This window comes from Sarcophilus harrisii, chromosome 6 (genome assembly GCF_902635505.1).
Source record: "Sarcophilus harrisii chromosome 6, mSarHar1.11, whole genome shotgun sequence".
Lineage (NCBI taxonomy): Eukaryota > Metazoa > Chordata > Mammalia > Dasyuromorphia > Dasyuridae > Sarcophilus > Sarcophilus harrisii.
This window is the reverse complement of record NC_045431.1, coordinates 92407819-92426164: the sequence shown is the minus strand read 5'-3', so window position 1 is coordinate 92426164 and position 18346 is coordinate 92407819. Positions and strand designations below refer to the sequence as shown.

The window sequence follows — 18346 nt, the reverse complement described above, 5'->3', positions numbered from 1 at the left end:
TTAAAAGAAATGAGTGAATATTTGCAAAATTTTCAGTTTCCCAAATTAACATAACAAGAGTTTTTAAATAACCTGCAAACAACAAAAATGAACTAGCCATAAATAATCTCCCAAAGAGGAGGAGAAGCAATAACAACAATAAGACTAGATGAGTTTACAAGTTCCATTATTATATAAACTATTCATAAAAGCAGGAAAAGAGAAAATCTTATAAAATTTTTTTATGATAGAAATTTATATTGATTACTAAGTCAAGGAGAATTCAACTCATGGGGAAACTGAAAGTAAACTATTAGCCAACATCCCTGCTGAATGCTGATGCAGCAATTTTAAATAAAATATTTGCCAGCAGGCTATAGCAATATATCAGAAAGACTATACACTGTGGTAATACTATATTCTAGGGTTTATATAATATTAGGAAAGTTCTAGCTCTAATAGAAAAGATTAATAATGGGAAAAGTGCAATATAATTATATCAGTCATTGCAAAAAAAAGCTTTTTGACAAAATAAAGCCTTAATTTTTAAATACTAAAAAAAATGGATCTTTTTAAAAAATACTATGAAACACTATTATATAAAATGGGGATAAATCAGAGATCAATCCAGCAAGATAAGGGATTATTCAGGAATATCCACTATTCAATTTAATATTTTAATTATCTATTTAATAGATTTATCTTAAAGCAACAAAATTTCATTTCTCATTTATCACCTAGCTACTTGTGACTTCTCTGAGTGATTTCTCTGCCATATCCCAAGAAGTTCCTCATTGAAATCACTTCAATTTCGCATCAGATTTCATCAGCCTTGGTAACTTTTCATTATACTTTGCTTCTCTGCTTGGAGGCACAAACTCCAAACATCCATTTAAGGAAAGAACTCAGACATGTACCCATTTCTCATTTAGTTGCAATTGTTTAGGATTTCTTTGACTTCTACATAAATGCCCACACATTAGGTACTTTCACCTCTCTACTCCCTTCTTTCTAGTATTTTCAATGTTTTGTCTTCCTTCTTTTGATTGTAAGTTCTTTGAGTTTAGAAAGTTTTGTGTGTGAGAGTGAGCATATGTGGTTATATGTGTCTCTGTCTTTCCTCAGTCTTTAGCACAGTATCTGCCATACATAAGATGCTTAATAAATACATATTGATTATAAGAAAAGAAAATGAGAAAATACTAATGGACAAATAGGAAACAAAACAATAATTTTCCATATATGATATGGTATGATGATATATTTAGAGAACTATAGAAACTCACTTAAAATTAATTGAAACAATAATTTCATCAAAGTTGTGGGATACAAAATAAATTTACATAAGTCATCAGTATTTCTCTATATTACCAATTAAACTCAGTAGGAAAAGATAGAAAAGTCTATTAATAATAACCATACAATAAAACCAGGAGACACAGAAGAATTATATGAATATAAGTACAAAATACTACTTACAGAGCTAAGGACAAACTTTTTAAGAAATATTAATTGCTCATGCAAACCAATGTGATAAAATTATAATATTTCTTAATTCATTTATTCATTTTCATACTAATTAAGCAAATTATGTGATATAAGAGAATACTATTGTGCTTTAAGAAATAAAGGGTCAGTTTCAGAGAAAACTAGGGAAACACATAAAGTGATAAATAGTAAAATTAGCAGAACAAGTAGAAAAACATGTACAAATTATAAAGCTAAACAATTTAGATAAACTTAAGAATGCTGATCAGTGTAATGATCAACTGTAATTCCATGAGATTGATAATAAATACTCTTATCCACTTCCTAACACAAAGATGATTGACTCAAAAATGCAGAATGGGACATAATTTTGGACATGACTTATGTAGGAATCTGTTTTTATTAACTATGTATTTTCATTTCAAGGATTTTGTTTTACTGGGATTATTTTTTGTAAGGATTTTATTTTACATTTTCACTCCCTATTGAAAAAGAAAGATGGAAGCAAAACAAAATACATTCTTGTTAATTGAAGAAAAATAAAATGCATAAATCTAAAAATGTAGTCTGTCTTGATAATTTAGACTGGTGTAGTAAGTAGAATAGTGAACATAAGTAGAGGAAAATATTAGTTTAAATCCTACTTCTGGCATCAACCAGCTTTGTAATTATGAACAAATAATCAAAATAAGTTTGATTTTCAATATTGGTAAAATGTAGATAATATGTGCAATAACATTTTAAAAAGCTGGTAGATAGGAAACTGAGTAGATACCCGTCAGCTGGAGAGTGGTTGAATAAGTAATGGGATATGAATGTTATGGAATATTATTGTTCTATAAGAAACAATTAGCAGGATAATTTTAAAGAGACCTGGAGAGACTTATATGAACTGATGCTGAGTGAAGGAACTAGAACCAGGAGAAGATTATAAACAACAATAAGATTATATGATGTTCAATTCTGATAAATGTAGTTCTTTTCAACAGTGAGGTGATTTGGGCCAGTTCTAATTGTCTAGTGATGAAGAGAGCCATCTTCACTCAGAGAGAGGACTGTGGGGACTGAATGTAGATCACAACATAGTATTTTCACTTTTTGTTGTTGTTGTTTGTATCTTGTTTTCTTTCACAGTTTTTTCCCCTTTTTGATCTGATTTTTCTTGTGCAGCATGATAATTATGGAAATATGTCTAGAAGAATTGTACATGTTCAACATATATTGGATTACTTGCCATCTAGGGGAGAGGATGGGGTGAATGGGAGGGAGAAAAAATTGGAACACAAGATTTTGCAAGGGTGGATGTTGAGAATTATCTATGTATGAGTTTTAAAAATAAAAAGCTTTAATTTAAAAAAAAAAAAGCCCTGGTAGAGAGAATAGTAGTGAATTTCCTGCATCATTTAGCTGATGCAGCATAACACTTAGAATTACCTGACTTCAGGATCATGTTCTAATTGTCTTTATTTTGACTGTATAGTTTCACATTGATCTCATATAGTATTAAATTGTTGCTCATCACAAATGGGCAGAGAGATGTAAGAGAGCTGTTTCTAGCACTTAATAAAAAAGCAGAGTTTTAGATCTGCTAATAATACATGAGAGCTGGTATCCCTTGTTCATCTTTGTGTCTTTGCACTATCTAGCTCCCATCAACTGAATACACTTCTTACCCCCATATCAACATCCCCTGAACAATTTTCAAGAAATAACTCAAATACCACTTCCTACACGAAGCTTTCCATAACTATCTCAGTTACTTGTGCTTTTCTTTTCAAGTTAAGGATAGAGTATTGGAGCCAAAGTCAGAAAGATCTGGATTTAAATCCAATCTCAGATAGTACCTAGCTTTGTGACTCTGGAGAAGTTACTTGATATCTACCTATTTCAAGTTCTTCTACTATAAAAATGGAAAATATAATAGAACCTACCTCACAAAATTATTGGGAGCATCAAATGAGATAATATTTATAAAACAGTTAGTCAAGTACCTGGCACATAATAGGCACTATATGAATATTGGTTATTATTATTATTGTTATATTTTAATACATTAATTAGTATTTATTCTTTTTATATTATTTGTACACTTTTATATGTCCTTTATTTCTCATTAGAATGTAATCCTGAGAGATTATTTCATTTATTCTGTTTGTATCCCCAATTTCAGCAGAATGTGCAATGCATTGTAGGTATTTAATAAATGCTAGTTGATTGGATAATTGATTAATTCAGAAAATTGATAAAGGTATTCCACTATACTACATTACCAAGGCCCAGACTTAATTTTGGGTGTAAAATTCAAGGAAATCATTGTATCCAGAATCACCTCAATGAAGGTGATTAGCACAATGGAATAGAATAGAAATAAGAGGGAACATGAAGCATAATACTGCCATGGAAAATTCTTGCCCTAAGAGAGTAAGACAAATGTATGGTCCTTTGACTCCATGCTGGCCTTTCTAGTTTGAATTTCTGCTGTCAAATTTTGTGCCTTCTACCTATCCTTTTTTTAATTTGGCTACTGTGTGATCCCATTTTCCACCACATCCTTTTTCCCCTTAGCATTTTTTCTGTGGGCCTTATTAATTGCCCCAATCCTCAGTCAGTTCTCTTTTCTCATGGATTTTTCCAACTCTGCAATTCCATGATTTTAACTGAAATGTTAAAACAAGGTTTATTTCAGATGAAGAAACAAGAAAGAGGTTATGCAAATAAACGTTGGGAGAAAACTCTTTAAATACAAAAAGTAGTGAATCATTGTTAGAATTCTTACAAGATACTAAATCAGTGGAATTGATAGAGACAATAATTATCTAATTTAGCATGGTGCTTAACAGCTCTCTAGATGTACTTAGTAGTTACTACAGTTCAACAAGATTCACACCTTTAAGAGAGCATATATAAGGAGGAGCCCATTAAAGGACAAGCTCACTAAGACACACAAGCCCACTCTCAGAGGCAGAATCAGATTCATTCCATATTCTACCTTTGTGCTGATTGAAGACTGGGAGGGAGCTAGCAGAGACAAAGGACCAATGGCAAGAGGTCTTGGAACCAAGGAGAGAGACAGACCTCTAAGAAAACTAACTGGGCCCAAGAAGGCAAACAAGACTTAAAAGGAAATAATAAAGGATTTGGATTTTAACTCCTGGCTAAATTTGAGGTGATTATTACACTGAACTGAAACTAAGGCTGCTTCTAGAAGCCTCCTAAGAAACCTGCACCCAGAGAACATTATATTTTAGAGAAGAACATTACAAATCATCACTTGTAGTATATTATCGTCTATCTTAAATCTCCTCCTTTTACATTCATAATTGCTGTTATTTCATTTAGTCCTACTTAGTTTCCTGTTAGTAAAATATCAAGATGATCTTGTGGAAATTAAATCAGAAAGTATTTGTGACCTGTTGTCATTTCTTGAGGCTATTCTCTGGTCCTTCTTTTGTATAAGTTCTGTTCTCTGTCCTTTGGTGATCTCATCTACTCCCATAAGTTCCTTTGTCCTCTCTATGTAAAACACTTTGACTTTTTTTAAAAAAAAATATAATCCTTGTCTTTCCAGAACTCTAGTGGTTATGTTTCCAGATATTACTGGATGGTCATTACCTCATTGTTGGGCATTTCAAACTTGTCATGTTCAAAACAGAACTAATTTTATTCTACTACCCCCACCAACTAGCTACCCCTTCTTCAAATTGATTTTTCATACTTCACTATTTCTCTTAATAATACTACCATTCTTGAATTACCAGCCAAGATGGCAGAGAGGACACATGCATTTATCTAAGCTCTTTCTTGCCCTCAGAATACTTTTTTTTCATGATATGGCCTCAGAATTAGTGCTTGACTGAAGAAAACCCATGAATACATCACCAATAGAAGATACACTCAAAATTTGCCAGAAAAAGTTTGTTTTTGCTTGTAGGCAGGGTCGGTTAGACCAGGCACAGACTACAGTCATGCAGTGAGAGCACAGAAGGCAGTTAATGCTGAGCAGACCAGAGGGGGTGGGGTGTAGTCACAGCCCTTGGAAAACTTGCAGGGAGAAATTTACCCAGTATGAACTTCTTTGCCCTGTCAGCAAGCCAGTAGATCAGCAGAGAAGATATAAACACAGAGGGTAAAGGCTTCAATCCTGAAACCCTGGGGTCTCTCAGGACCTGACCATACCCACCCAAAACCAAGAGTGACTTAGCATGCTCTCAGAGTCTCAGAGAGCAACAGCTGTGCAGATGCAGCTCAGCCATTGCTATTTCACTGCTACTTCATTGCTACCTCTACCAGTCTGTAGAGGAAACTTGGTAACACCACAATGCCAAAAAAGCAGACCAAATTTGCTTTTGTTGCTTATTTGTTTTCTTTGATACTTCTTTGAAAAAAAAATACAGCACTCTCTAACTATAGATAGCTTCTATATGGATAGAGAGCAGACTTCAAACCCTAAGGAGACTAAAAACAGATTGTCTCCAGATGAATCCCTAAAGGAGGAGATGATCTGATCCCCATCACACAAGACTCAAATAGAAGAAATTAAAAAGGCTCTTAAAAGAGAGCTAGAAAGATCCTAGCTTTTGGGATAAGAACTTACTGTTTGATAAAAATTGCTGGGAAAATTGGAAACTAATATGGCAGAAACTAGGCATTGATCCATACTTAATGCCGTACACCAAGATAAGGTTAAAATGGGTTCATGACCTAGGCATAAAGAATGAAATTATTAATAAATTAGAGGAACACAGGATAGTTTACCTCTCAGACCTGTGGAAGGGGAAGGTCTTTATGACCAAAGCAGAACTAGAGATCATTACTGATCACAAAATAGAAAATTTCAATTATACTAAACTGAAAAGTTTTTGTACAAACAAAACTAATGCAGACAAGATTAGAAGGAAGCAATAAACTGGGAAAATATTTTTACAGTCAAAGGTTCTGATAAAGGCCTCATTTCCAAAATATATAAAGAATTAACTCTAATTTATAAAAAATCAAGCCATTCCCCAATTGAAAAATGGTCAAAGGATATGAACAGACAATTCTCAGATGAAGAAATTGAAACTATTTCTAGTCATATGAAAAGATGCTCCAAGTCATTATTAATTAGAGAAATGCAAATTAAGACAACTCTAAGATACCACTACACACCTGTCAGATTGGCTAAGATGACAGGAAAAATAATGATGATTGTTGAGGGGATGCGGAAAACTGGGACATTGATGCATTGTTGGTGGAGTTGTGAACGAATGCAACCATTTTGGAGAGTAGTTTGGAATTATGCTCAAAAAGTTATCAAACTGTGCATACCCTTTGATCCAGCAGTGTTACTACTGGGATTATATCCCAAAGAGATTATAAAGAAGGGAAAGGGACCTGTATGTGCACGAATGTTTGTGGCAGCCCTTTTTGTAGTGGCTAGAAACTGGAAACTGAATGGATGTCCATCAGTTGGAGAATGGCTGAATAAATTGTGGTATATGAATATTATGGAATATTACTGTTCTATAAGAAATGACCAACAGGATAATTTCAGAAAGGCCTGGAGAGACTTACACGAACTGATGCTGAGTGAAATGAGCAGGACCAGGAGATCATTATATACTTCAACAACAATACTATATGATGACCAGTTCTGATGGACCAGGCCATCCTCAGCAACGAGATCAACCAAATCATTTCTAATGGAGCAGTAATGAACTGAACCAGCTATGCCCAGAAAAAGAACTCTTGGAGATGACTAAAAACCATTACATTGAATTCCCAATCCCTATATTTATGCCCACCTGCATTTTTGATTTCCTTCACAAGCTAATTGTACAATATTTCAGAGTCTGATTCTTTTTGTACAGCAAAATAACGTTTTGGTCATGTATACTTATTGTGTATCTAATTTATATTTTAATATATTTAACATCTACTGGTCATCCTGTCATCTAGGGAGGGGTGGGGGGTAAGAGGTGAAAATTGGAACAAGAGGTTTGGCAATTGTTAATGCTGTAAAGTTACCCGTGCATATATCCTGTAAATAAAAGGCTATTAAATAAAAAAAATTAATTAAAAAAATTAAAAAAAAAAGAGAGCTAGAAGAAAAATGGGAAAAGGAAAGGGAAGCTTGGCAAGAGGGTCTGGAAAAGTCATCCCACTCATTTAAAGATAAAGGGGATAAATAAATCAAATCCCTGAAAAACAGAATAGTTTTGGAAAAGGTAAACAATTCCAATGAAAATAGAATTAGTTAATTGGAAAAAGAAAATAGCTCTTTAAAAAATAAAATTGGCAAAATGGAAAAAATTCCATAGAACAAAACAACTCACTTAAAAAAACTCAATTGGAAAATTAGAGAAAGAAATTAAAAAATAAGTGAAGAAAATAACTCATTGAAAATCAGAATTTAACAAAATGGAAATGAATGACTCAAGGAGACAACAAGAATCAGTCAAGCAAAACCAAAAAAATGAAACAATGGAGAAAAATGTTAAATATCTACTTGGGAAAACAACAGACCTGAAAAACAGATCTAGGAGAGATAATCTGAGAATTATTGGACTTCCTGAAAATTATGATGAAAAAAAAAAAGAGCAAATCATCAAAGAGAACTGCCCAGATGTTATAGAAACAGAGGGTAAAATAGACACTGAAAGAATTCATCGATCACCTGCTGAAAGAGACCCCAAAATCAAAACTCCAAGAAATATTGTAGCTAAATTTCAGAACTATTAGACCAAGGAAAAAAATACTACAAGTAGCTAGGCAAAAAACAATTCAAATATAGAGGAGCCACAATAAATATAACTCAGGATCTAGCAGCGTCCACATTAAAGGATTGAAGGTCCTGGAATCTGATATTCCAAAAGGGTAAGGAACTTAGTATGCAGCCAAGAATAATTTACCCAGACAAAATGAGCATTTTTTTCCAGGGAAAAAGATGGACGTTCAATGAAATAGGTGAAGTCTATCTATTTCTGACGAAAAAACTGGAACTAATCAAAAAGTTTGAACTCCAAATACAGGACTCAAGAGAAACATAAAAAAGTAAAAAGAAATCTTGGGAACTACATTTCTGTTATGAATATACATAAAGAACACAAGTATAATTTGGTTTTACAGGTATAATATAAAAAAGAAACTAAAGATGGAAAGGAAATTGTACCAGAAAAGAGTAAAGTGAGGGTACTACATCTCACAAAAAGGCAAAGAAAACCTATTATACCGGAGGGAAAGAAGGGAGGGGGATAAACACAGTGTATATCTTACTCTCATCAGAATTGACTTAAAGAGAAAAATATTAGACAAATTTAATTTACAGAGAAACTTCTCCCACATCATTTAAAAGTGGAAGGGGGAAAGTGAAAAGGAAAGGAGTAAGCTAAATAGAATGGAATACAGAAATTGTGAGGAAAAGGAGGAGGAACTCTAAAGTGGGGGGAGGGATCCTAAAAAAGGAGGACTGTGAGAGGCAAGTGGTGCTCACAAAATTAATACTGGGAAGGGAGGTAAGGGGGAAGGAAAGGAAAAAAGCATAAGCAATAGTCAACAAGATGGAAAAAATGCAGAATTGATCATTTTAACCATAAATGTGAATGGGGCAAACTCCCCCATAAAGTGAAAGCAGATAGCAGACTGGATTAAAAGCCAGAATCCTACAATATATTGTTTATGGGAAACACACTTGAAGCAGGAAGATACACACAGAGTAAAGATAAAAGTCTGGAAGTGAAGTAAAGTATGCTTTAGGTGAAGTAAAAAAAGCAGGGGTAGCATCCTGATCTCAGATCAAGCAAAAGCAAAAATTGATCTAATTAGAAGAGATCAGGAAGGACATTATATCTTGCTAAAGGGTAGCATAGATAATGAAGCAATATCAATATTAAACATATATGAACCAAGTGGTGTAGCATCTAAATTCTTAAAAGCGAAATTAAGAGAGCTGCAAGAAGAAATAGACAGCAAAACTATAATAGTGGGAGATCTCAACCCTGCACTCTCAGAATTAGATAAATCAAACCACAAAATAAATAAGACATCAAAGAGGTAAATAGTATACTAGAAAAAGTTATATATGATAGATCTTTGGAGAAAATTAAATGGAGACAGAAAGGAATACACTTTCTTTTCAGCAGTTCATGGAACCTATACAAAAACTGACCATATATTAGGACATTAAAACCTCAAATTCAAATGCAGAAAGGCAGAAATAGTAAATGCATCCTTTTCAGATCATGATGCAACGAAAATTACATTCAATAAAAAAGCCAGGGGGAAATAGACCAAAAAATGATTGGAAATTAAATAATCTCATACTAAAGAAGGATTGGGTGAAACAGCAAATCATAGACATAATTAATTACATCACCCAAGAAAATGACAATAATGAGACGTCATACCAAAATGTGTGAGATGCAGCTAAAGTGGTAATAAGGGGAAATTTTATATCTCTAGAGGCCTATTGGCCTAAAATAAAGAAAGAGAAGGTCAATGAATTGGGCTTGCAACTAAAAATGCTAGAAAAGGAACAAATTAAAAACTCCCAAACACTAAACTTGAAATTCTAAAAATAAACGGAGAGATTAATAAAATTGAAAGTAAAAAACTATTGAATTAATTAATAAAACTAAGAGTTGGTTCTATGAAAAAAACTGACAAAATAGATAAACCCTTAGTAAAAATGATTAAAAAAAGAAAAGAGGAAAATCAAATTGTTAGTCTTAAAAATGAAAAGGGAGAACTCGCCACTAATGAAGAGGAAATTAGAGCAATAATTAGGAGTTACTTTGCCCAATTTTATGCCAATAAATTTGATAACTTAAATGAAATGGAAGAATACCTTCAAAAATATAGCTTGCCCAGATTAACAGAGGAAGAAGTAAATTGATTAAACAGTCTCATCTTAGAAAAAGAAATAGAACAAACTATCAATTCCCTAAGAAAAATCTCCAGGACCAGATGAATTTACATGTAAATTCTACCAAACATTTAAAGAACAATTAACTCCAATGCTATATAAACTATTTGAAAAAATAGGGATTGAAGGACTCCTACCAAATTCCTTTTATGACACAGACATAGTACTGATACCTAAACCAGGTAGGTTGAAAACAGAGATAGAAAATTATAGACCAATCTCTCTAATGAATATTGATGCTAAAATTTTAAATAAAATATGAGCAAAAAGATTACAGAAAATCATACCTAGGATAAAACACTATGACCAAGTAAGATTTATACCAGGAATGCAGGGCTGGTTCAATATAAGAAAACTATTAGCATAATTGACTATATCAATAACCAAATTAACAAAACCCATATGACCATCTCAATAGATGCAGAAAAAGCATTTAATAAAATCCAACATCCATTCCTAATGAAAATACTTGAGAGAATAGAAATAAATGGACTTTTCCTTAAAATAGTCAGGAGCATCTATTAAAAACCGTCAGTAAGCATCATATGTCATGGAGATAAACTGGAACTATTCCCAATAAGATCAGGAATTGAAACAAGGTTGCTCACTATCACCATTACTATTCAATATTGTATTAGAAATGTTAGCTTCGGCAATAAGAGTTGAGAAAGAGATAAAAGGAATTAGAGTAGGTAATGAGGAAACCAAACTATCACTCTTTGCAGATGATATGATGGTATACTTAGAGAACCCCAGAGTTTCTGTTGAAAAACTATTAGAAATAATCTACAACTTTTTAGCGAAGTTGCAAAATACAAAATATATCTACATAAATCCTTAGCATTTTTATACATCACCAACAAAATCCAACAGCAAGAGATACAAAGAGAAATTCCATTCAAAATGACTGTCAATAGCATAAAATATTTGGGAATCTATCTGCCAAAGGAAAGTCAGGAATTATATGAGCAAAAGTACAAAACACTTTCTACACAAATAAAGTCAGTTTTAACAATTGGAAAAATATTAAGTGCTCTTGGATAGGCCGAGTGAATATAACAAAGATGACAATACTTCCTAAACTAATCTATTTATTTAGTGCTATACCAATGAGACTCCGAAGAAACTATTTTAATGATCTAGAAAAAATAACAACAAAATTCATATGGAAGAACAAAAGGTCAAGAATTTCAAGAGAACTAATGAAAGAAATATCAAATGAAGGTGGCCTAGCTATACCTGATCTAAAACTATTTTATAAAGTAGCAGTTACCAAAACATTTGGTATTGGCTAAGAAATAGACTAGTTGATCAGTGGAATAGGTTAGGTTCACAGGACAAAATAATCAATAACTATAGAAATCTACTGTTTGACAAACCCAAAGATCCCAATTTTTGGGATAAGAATTCACTATTTGACAAAACCTGCTGGGAAATTAGTATGGTAGAAACTAGGCATGGACCCACACTTAATAGTATACACCAAGATAAGATCAAAATGGATTCATGATTTAGGCATAAAGAACGAGATTATAAATTAGAGGAACATAGGTTAGAGGAACATAGGATAGTTTACCTCTCAGACTTGTGGAGAAGGAATTTGTGATCCAAGAAGAACTAGCGATCATTATTGATCACAAAATAGAAAATTTTGATTATATCAAATTAAAAAGCTTTTGTACAAATAAAACTAATGCAAACAAGATTAGAAGGGAAGCAATAAACTGGGAAAACATTTTTACAGTTAAAGGTTCTGATAAAGGCCTCATTTCCAAAATATATAAAGAATTGACTCTAATAAGCTATCAAGCCATTCTCCAATTGACAAATGGTCAAAGGATATGAACAGACAATTTTTAGATGATGAAATTGAAACTATTTCTATTCATATGAAAGTGTTCCAAATCACTATTGATCAGAGAAATGAAAATCAAGACAACTATGAGATACCACTATATACCTGTCAGATTGGCTAAGATGACAGGAAAAAATAATGATGAATGTTGGAGGGGATACGGGAAAACTGTGACACTGATATATTATTGGTGGAGCTGTGAATGAATCCAACCATTCTGTAGAACAATCTGGACTTATGCCCCAAAAGTTATCAAACTGTACATACCCTTTAATCCAGCAGTGTTACTACTGGTCTTATATCCCAAAGAGATACTAAAGAAGGGAAAGGGACCTGTATGTGCCAAAATGTTTGTGGCGGCCCTGTTTATAGTGGCTAGAAACTGGAAAATGAATGGATGCCCATCAATTGGAGAATGGTTGGATACATTGTGGTATATGAATGTTATGGAATATTATTATTCTGTAAGAAATGACCAGCAGAATGAATACAGAGAGGCTTGGAAAGACTTTCATGAACTGATACTGAGCGAAATCAGCAGAACCAGTAGATCATTATGTACTTCAACAATAATACTGTATGAGGATTTATTCTGATGGAAGTAGATATCTTCAACAGAGAGAAGATCTAATTCAGTTCCAATTGATCAATGATGGACAGATTCAGCCACACCCAGAGGAGGAACACTGGGAAATGAGTGTGAGCTGTTTGCATTTTTATTTTTCTTCTAGGTTAATTTTACCTTCTGAATACAATTCTTTTTGTGCAATAAGAGAACTGCACACATATATTGTATCTAGGATATACTATAACATAATATAACATTTATAAGACTGCCTGCCATCTAGGGGAGGGAGTGGAAGGAAGGAAGGGAAAAGTTGAAACAGAAATGAGTGCAAGGGATAATGTTGTAAAAAATTACCCATGCATATGTTCTGTCAATAAAAAGTTATTATAATAATAATAAAGAACAGATTTTTAAAAAGATTTGACTTATCCTTTCTTTGATACTTGGCTGTCATGTTCTCAGTGATATAAGTACTTCTTACATGGGACAAATAACAACTCATGCTTTTTCATCCTTTATGGTACTTGTATATGCCCTTCCTTAGAGCCACCGTAGTTAATTTGCCCAATGCATTAAAGGATTGTCTTTAGATTTATTACTATTCCATTAGAAAATTCATGTTGTTTCTCTGTCATCTTCTGTGTGGCTATATGACAATGCCATCTCTTTTTCTAGTTACATGTTGTAAATAATACTTTGCATAAAACATTTTGCCTTCTAAGTACAGTGAGTAACATATAGTGACTACTCCCAACATGCATCTCTTTATTCCCCCCTTGATTACCTGTAGTTTTGATTTTTCTGAGATCATGGTATTTCCTGTTGGAAAATCATATAGTGAATCTGGAAAAATTCTAGTAAAAAAGATAACTTTTGGGGTCAGGGGTCATATTGTGATCATTCAAAGTACTGTGTAATTCCCCATGTCAGTCAATGATTTAACAGCCATTCTTAATCACCTACTATGAGCCAGACATTGTGAATACAATACACACACACACATACACACACACACACACACACACAGACATATATATATATATATATATATATATATATATATATATATATGTATTTGCAAAATAAATGTTGTTTGGAAGGAAGGGCCTAACCACTCTTAGACACTTAGAAAAGGTCTTTGAGTTGTCATTCAGTTGAGTTTTCGAAGGAACTAGGGATTCTAAGAGGCAAATGCATGTCAATCTAATTTTTCTTTCTCTTATTTAATTTTAGGTTCATGTCTGTGCATCTGCATTGAGTGAATGTATCTCTGTTTTTGTCTCTCTGCCTCTCTTTTTCTGTCTCTGTCACTCTCTATGTATCTACTCTGATCATTCCTTTGCAGCCCCTTTTCCAGGCCAGAAGTTTCAAACACTTGCCCATGATCTCACTCCTCAGATTAAAATATAGTTGGAAAATATTTAATAAAATAAAAAATAAGATATAGATAATACTAATTTACAATTTTCTAAGTTAATATACAGATTGGGATCCTTAGGTAAATTTTTGTGAGCACCATTTCTATTTGTGCTTAATTCCACTGATCTCCCATTCTTCTATTTGGTTTTTCCTATGTTAAATTCCTCTCTGGAATAGCTACAAATTTCATAATGTCTTTTGTAAGTAGTTAGGGCGAATAAAATCAGAATAAACATATTTGGAAATAGGAGTGCCTTGGAACAACCTCACTCTCACCTACCACTTTCATTTGGAGTTTGCATATTTCTCACAACATTTTGTTAGGACTCTGTATCATTATACCATGAGATATTTATTACCAGAGGATAGTTAAAGAAAGCTATATTCATGGAATCTTATATTACATTATGGAAAAGACCTTTAAGATTATCTTTTCCTCCAAGTAATATTTCTTTTTTCTTTTTCTTTTTGGTCATCACAGTCTTCACTGGAAAGATCATATTAACTATATCTTTCATTCACTTGAGTATGAAAATCTGAACTGCTATATAAGATCATCAGTGAAAGCTTGCTACGTGTTTGTATGTGTGTATAGTGTGCTTTTTAGGTAAGAATAATATTAATGAAAATTTCTATTCCTATTGAATTTTTATAATTTTTAATTATTTCAAAAATCTATTCCTTTCTTTGAAAATTAACCCATAAAACATTTTTTTTTCCTCTGGGGATGCTTGGACAGGTCCAGTTGTTCTTGATTTCATCTTAAATACCTTTCAAATTTGCTCATATGGTACTGCACTGGATGTTGAAGTGATAGCATTCAAATATGGTGTTTTGGCTGTCATTGATAATAAGACTAAGTCATTAAAATGTCATCGATATGTACATATTCCTATAAAAATCATAATTTCCCTCTATGGTACAGCTATAGGATTACAATTTCATCATGTCACTGGAAGCTAGAAAATTCTTATCCAAGTCAGTTTTTCTAGCAAATTGAGGAACAAATTGAGGAACAAAATGGATAACTATTCATTTGGAATTGTCAAACAAACTGTATAATAATGGGTTTTGAAGAAATCAGTATGGAGAATTGTACTTTAATCTGGATTTTTAGTTTTTAAAGAACCATTTTGAATTAAACTTCACAAACTGCTTTTCAGCTGAATTATCTCATGGAACAAAAACATTGTGGAAATTTCCTTATGTCACAAGGAAGAGTCTCATCCATTCAACTATAATTCTGCTTAAGATCCTTGAAGACACCTCTGTTTTCAGCTTTATAGTCAAATTAGACTACTGAAAACCACACTACATTTCCAGTACCTTTGCTGTTGCCCATACTTAGAAAACACTTATTCCCTACTTCTTTTTTGAAAGTTCTATTAATGTTCTCAGTCCTCTTCCTATATGTCCCCACTTTTAGTGTTCTCTAAAATTCCCCCTCAATTTTTCTTATACCATACTTATCTGTCTCAGTGTGTAAATTCCACGGGGACAGTGCCTGAAATTGGGGGTAATGGGGTAGGGGAGAAGAGGATGCACTAGAAAATAGGTCTGGAAATTTAAAAAGGCTTCATAGAGGAACTTACACGTGAACTGGTTTTTTGAAGGCACAGAGCATCATCCCTGATAATGCAATAGACTAGAATGACTTTCTTTTTTCCTTTTTTTTTTTTTCTTTTTCTCCAAACTTGCAAAGATAGCTGCAAGGTCTGATGGAGATTGATTTGCACAGCTTTGCCGCTAAATCACCCATTCTACCACCTATGGTGCAGAGTCCCTCACCGCATCATTAATCTCAACTACTGTACTGTACAGGAACTGGACTCCTAGAAACAGGTCGTCTGCCAAAGGAGATGGCCTTAGGCTAACACATAGGATGTTTCTACCTAGTCAACCAAGCTGTTTACTTGAGGAAAAAACAACAACTCCCTCCTCCCATACCTCCCACAGGCAGGTAAAATATGAGTGTAAAATGTGTCATATATAGTGATGAAAAAATTGTACCTTCTGGACACCTTTTGATGCTTAGAAAAATCTGCTTTTAATGACAGAATGTGTGTGTATGTGTATATAAATATTTTGAATCATGTGACTGGTTTTTTCTTGGAAACAAAGAGATTTAAGTTACATTTTCACCATCATTGTAAAGTGTAATGCTGAATTTGGAGTCATGGGGCTCTACCATTTAATATCTGTGTGTCTTTGGTCAACTCACATGTCCTTCCTCACTCTATTTCCTCATTTATAAAATGGAAGAGTTGGAATGGATGACATCTAAAGTACCTTCTAACTTTAACTTCTGATTCTATGATCATAATCATAATAAATAACAATTACTTACATTAATTTACTTATTATATTAATAATCACTATATTATAGTAACTAAGTTACTTTAGTACTTTAAAGTTTACAAAAAATTTTCTCCCAGAATAATCTTGTGAAATTGGTAGTATGAGTATTGATATTTCCATTTGACTTAAGGTTAAAAAAACACAGACACCAGCAAGTCTCCTCAATCCAAATCTTTTGCTTCTTTCTACTATGCTAGGATATTTCTTAACATGAATTAACTAAGTATGTGTATTGAGTACTGAGTACAACAGAAATATTTAAAAGGTAGTTTCCTAAGTTAAAACAGCTAGGTGATGAAGTGAAAAGTAATGAAATTGGAATAGGAAGACCTAAATTCAAATCCTGCCTGAGAAACTCCTAACTGTTGTAACCTCAGACAAATCAGTTAAATCTCTCAGCCTGAGTTTCATTCTTTGTAAAGGGAGAATAATCGTTTTTATTCCCCAAGGCTGGGAAGAGCAAATAAGTTCACATTTAAAGCACTTTTTTGACCTTAGAGTTCTATAGTTATTTAGTTTTCTAACCACTATTATCACCATCATCATTAGAAATAGGCAGACTACATTGAGATTGAATACATTTTTCCCTTTCTCCATCAGGCTCATGATCTAGCTGGGGAAAGAGGACATACGCATAAAAGGTAAATAACATAGAAGAAATCATGTCTTCCTATTTCAATGCTCAAGGGATTCTTGCCATCACTGAAAATAGCAAATATGTTTGACAAGGAAAAGGAGGAAAAGGCTTCTTAACTGAACAGAGATCTGCTTGTTTTATATCAGCTTCTCCTGCAAAGTTTCCTTGACTGAAACAACCTGCAGGCAAAATGTTTTGCCAATCGGCCCTCAAAACCCATATGCTGGCTCCAGAGCACAGGTGTTCCCTCCAAGTATTTGCCAAGTCACCAGTCAGAATGGACAGATTTTCTTTTCAAAAGGAAGAGGGCTGCCAAAGTCAAACAGTGAACTGTCTGGATTATTCAAGAAAGAGCCAAATTACTTATTATTCAAAAATGTCCTTTGGGATTCCAATGACAAAGTTCAACCAAGCTCAACTTTTATTATATTTTTTGCATGATGACATTTTTGTTTGGTCCTGAAACTAGTTTAGAGGACCACATTCCTCTCCATACATTCACATTGATTGCAATTACAAAAGTGCATAATAGAGAATTACTGTGGTATAGCAGCTAAAATTCTGACCTTGGAATCAGAGAGTTCTGGGTTCAAGTCCTACTTTTTGACATAACCTGACTGTATGTCAGCTATGGTATGTTATTCCATTTTTAAGTGTTCCCAGGCATCCATCTACATATATATATTATGAAGATGTTGTTGATATATAATAATGGAGAGTGTCCATGACAGGAATCACCCACACTGATAAAATCCATAGATTTGGTGTTAAGGACCATGCCTAAGTGTGAAGGGGCAGGTGGGCTTGATGACTGCATATTTTAAAATCACTTGGAATCAGGAATTCAGGTTAAGGGAAAATCTTCAATCTTTATTCTCAATAGAGGTGAAGAAGGATCTGAGGTGAAGGGGGATTGGAGGTGAAGGGGGGATCACAATAGCAATGTGAGCAGCTGTGACAAGAAGCCAGCCAGCAGTCTCTTTCCACTTCTCTCTCTGCCCTTCTGCCTCCACCCACCAAAATCGTCATTTCCTATACAACATATCAGGACTTGCACAGAGAGTGGGCGGGGGCCATTCTTTCTCCAAGCATATATATTAATAGAGTATGGTCCAATTACTATTTAGCCTCATGTGCTTG

The 18346-nt window shown here is 33.5% G+C and overlaps 1 long non-coding RNA gene across 3 annotated transcripts in view; it reads left to right on the top strand.

Moving 5' to 3' along the window:
- The window catches only part of LOC116419865, a 48188-nt gene extending 30323 nt beyond the window's left edge, over window positions 1–17865 (top strand). The window contains exons 2-4 of one of the 3 annotated variants that reach the window (XR_004230189.1): window positions 14693–14818; window positions 15914–16171; window positions 17170–17865. This is a non-coding gene — a long non-coding RNA (uncharacterized LOC116419865). The remainder of the gene's footprint in view (window positions 1–14692; window positions 14819–15913; window positions 16172–17169) is intronic. The other 2 variants (XR_004230190.1, XR_004230188.1) reach the window with 2 other exon arrangements.
- The last annotated feature ends 481 nt before the right edge of the window (window positions 17866–18346 follow it).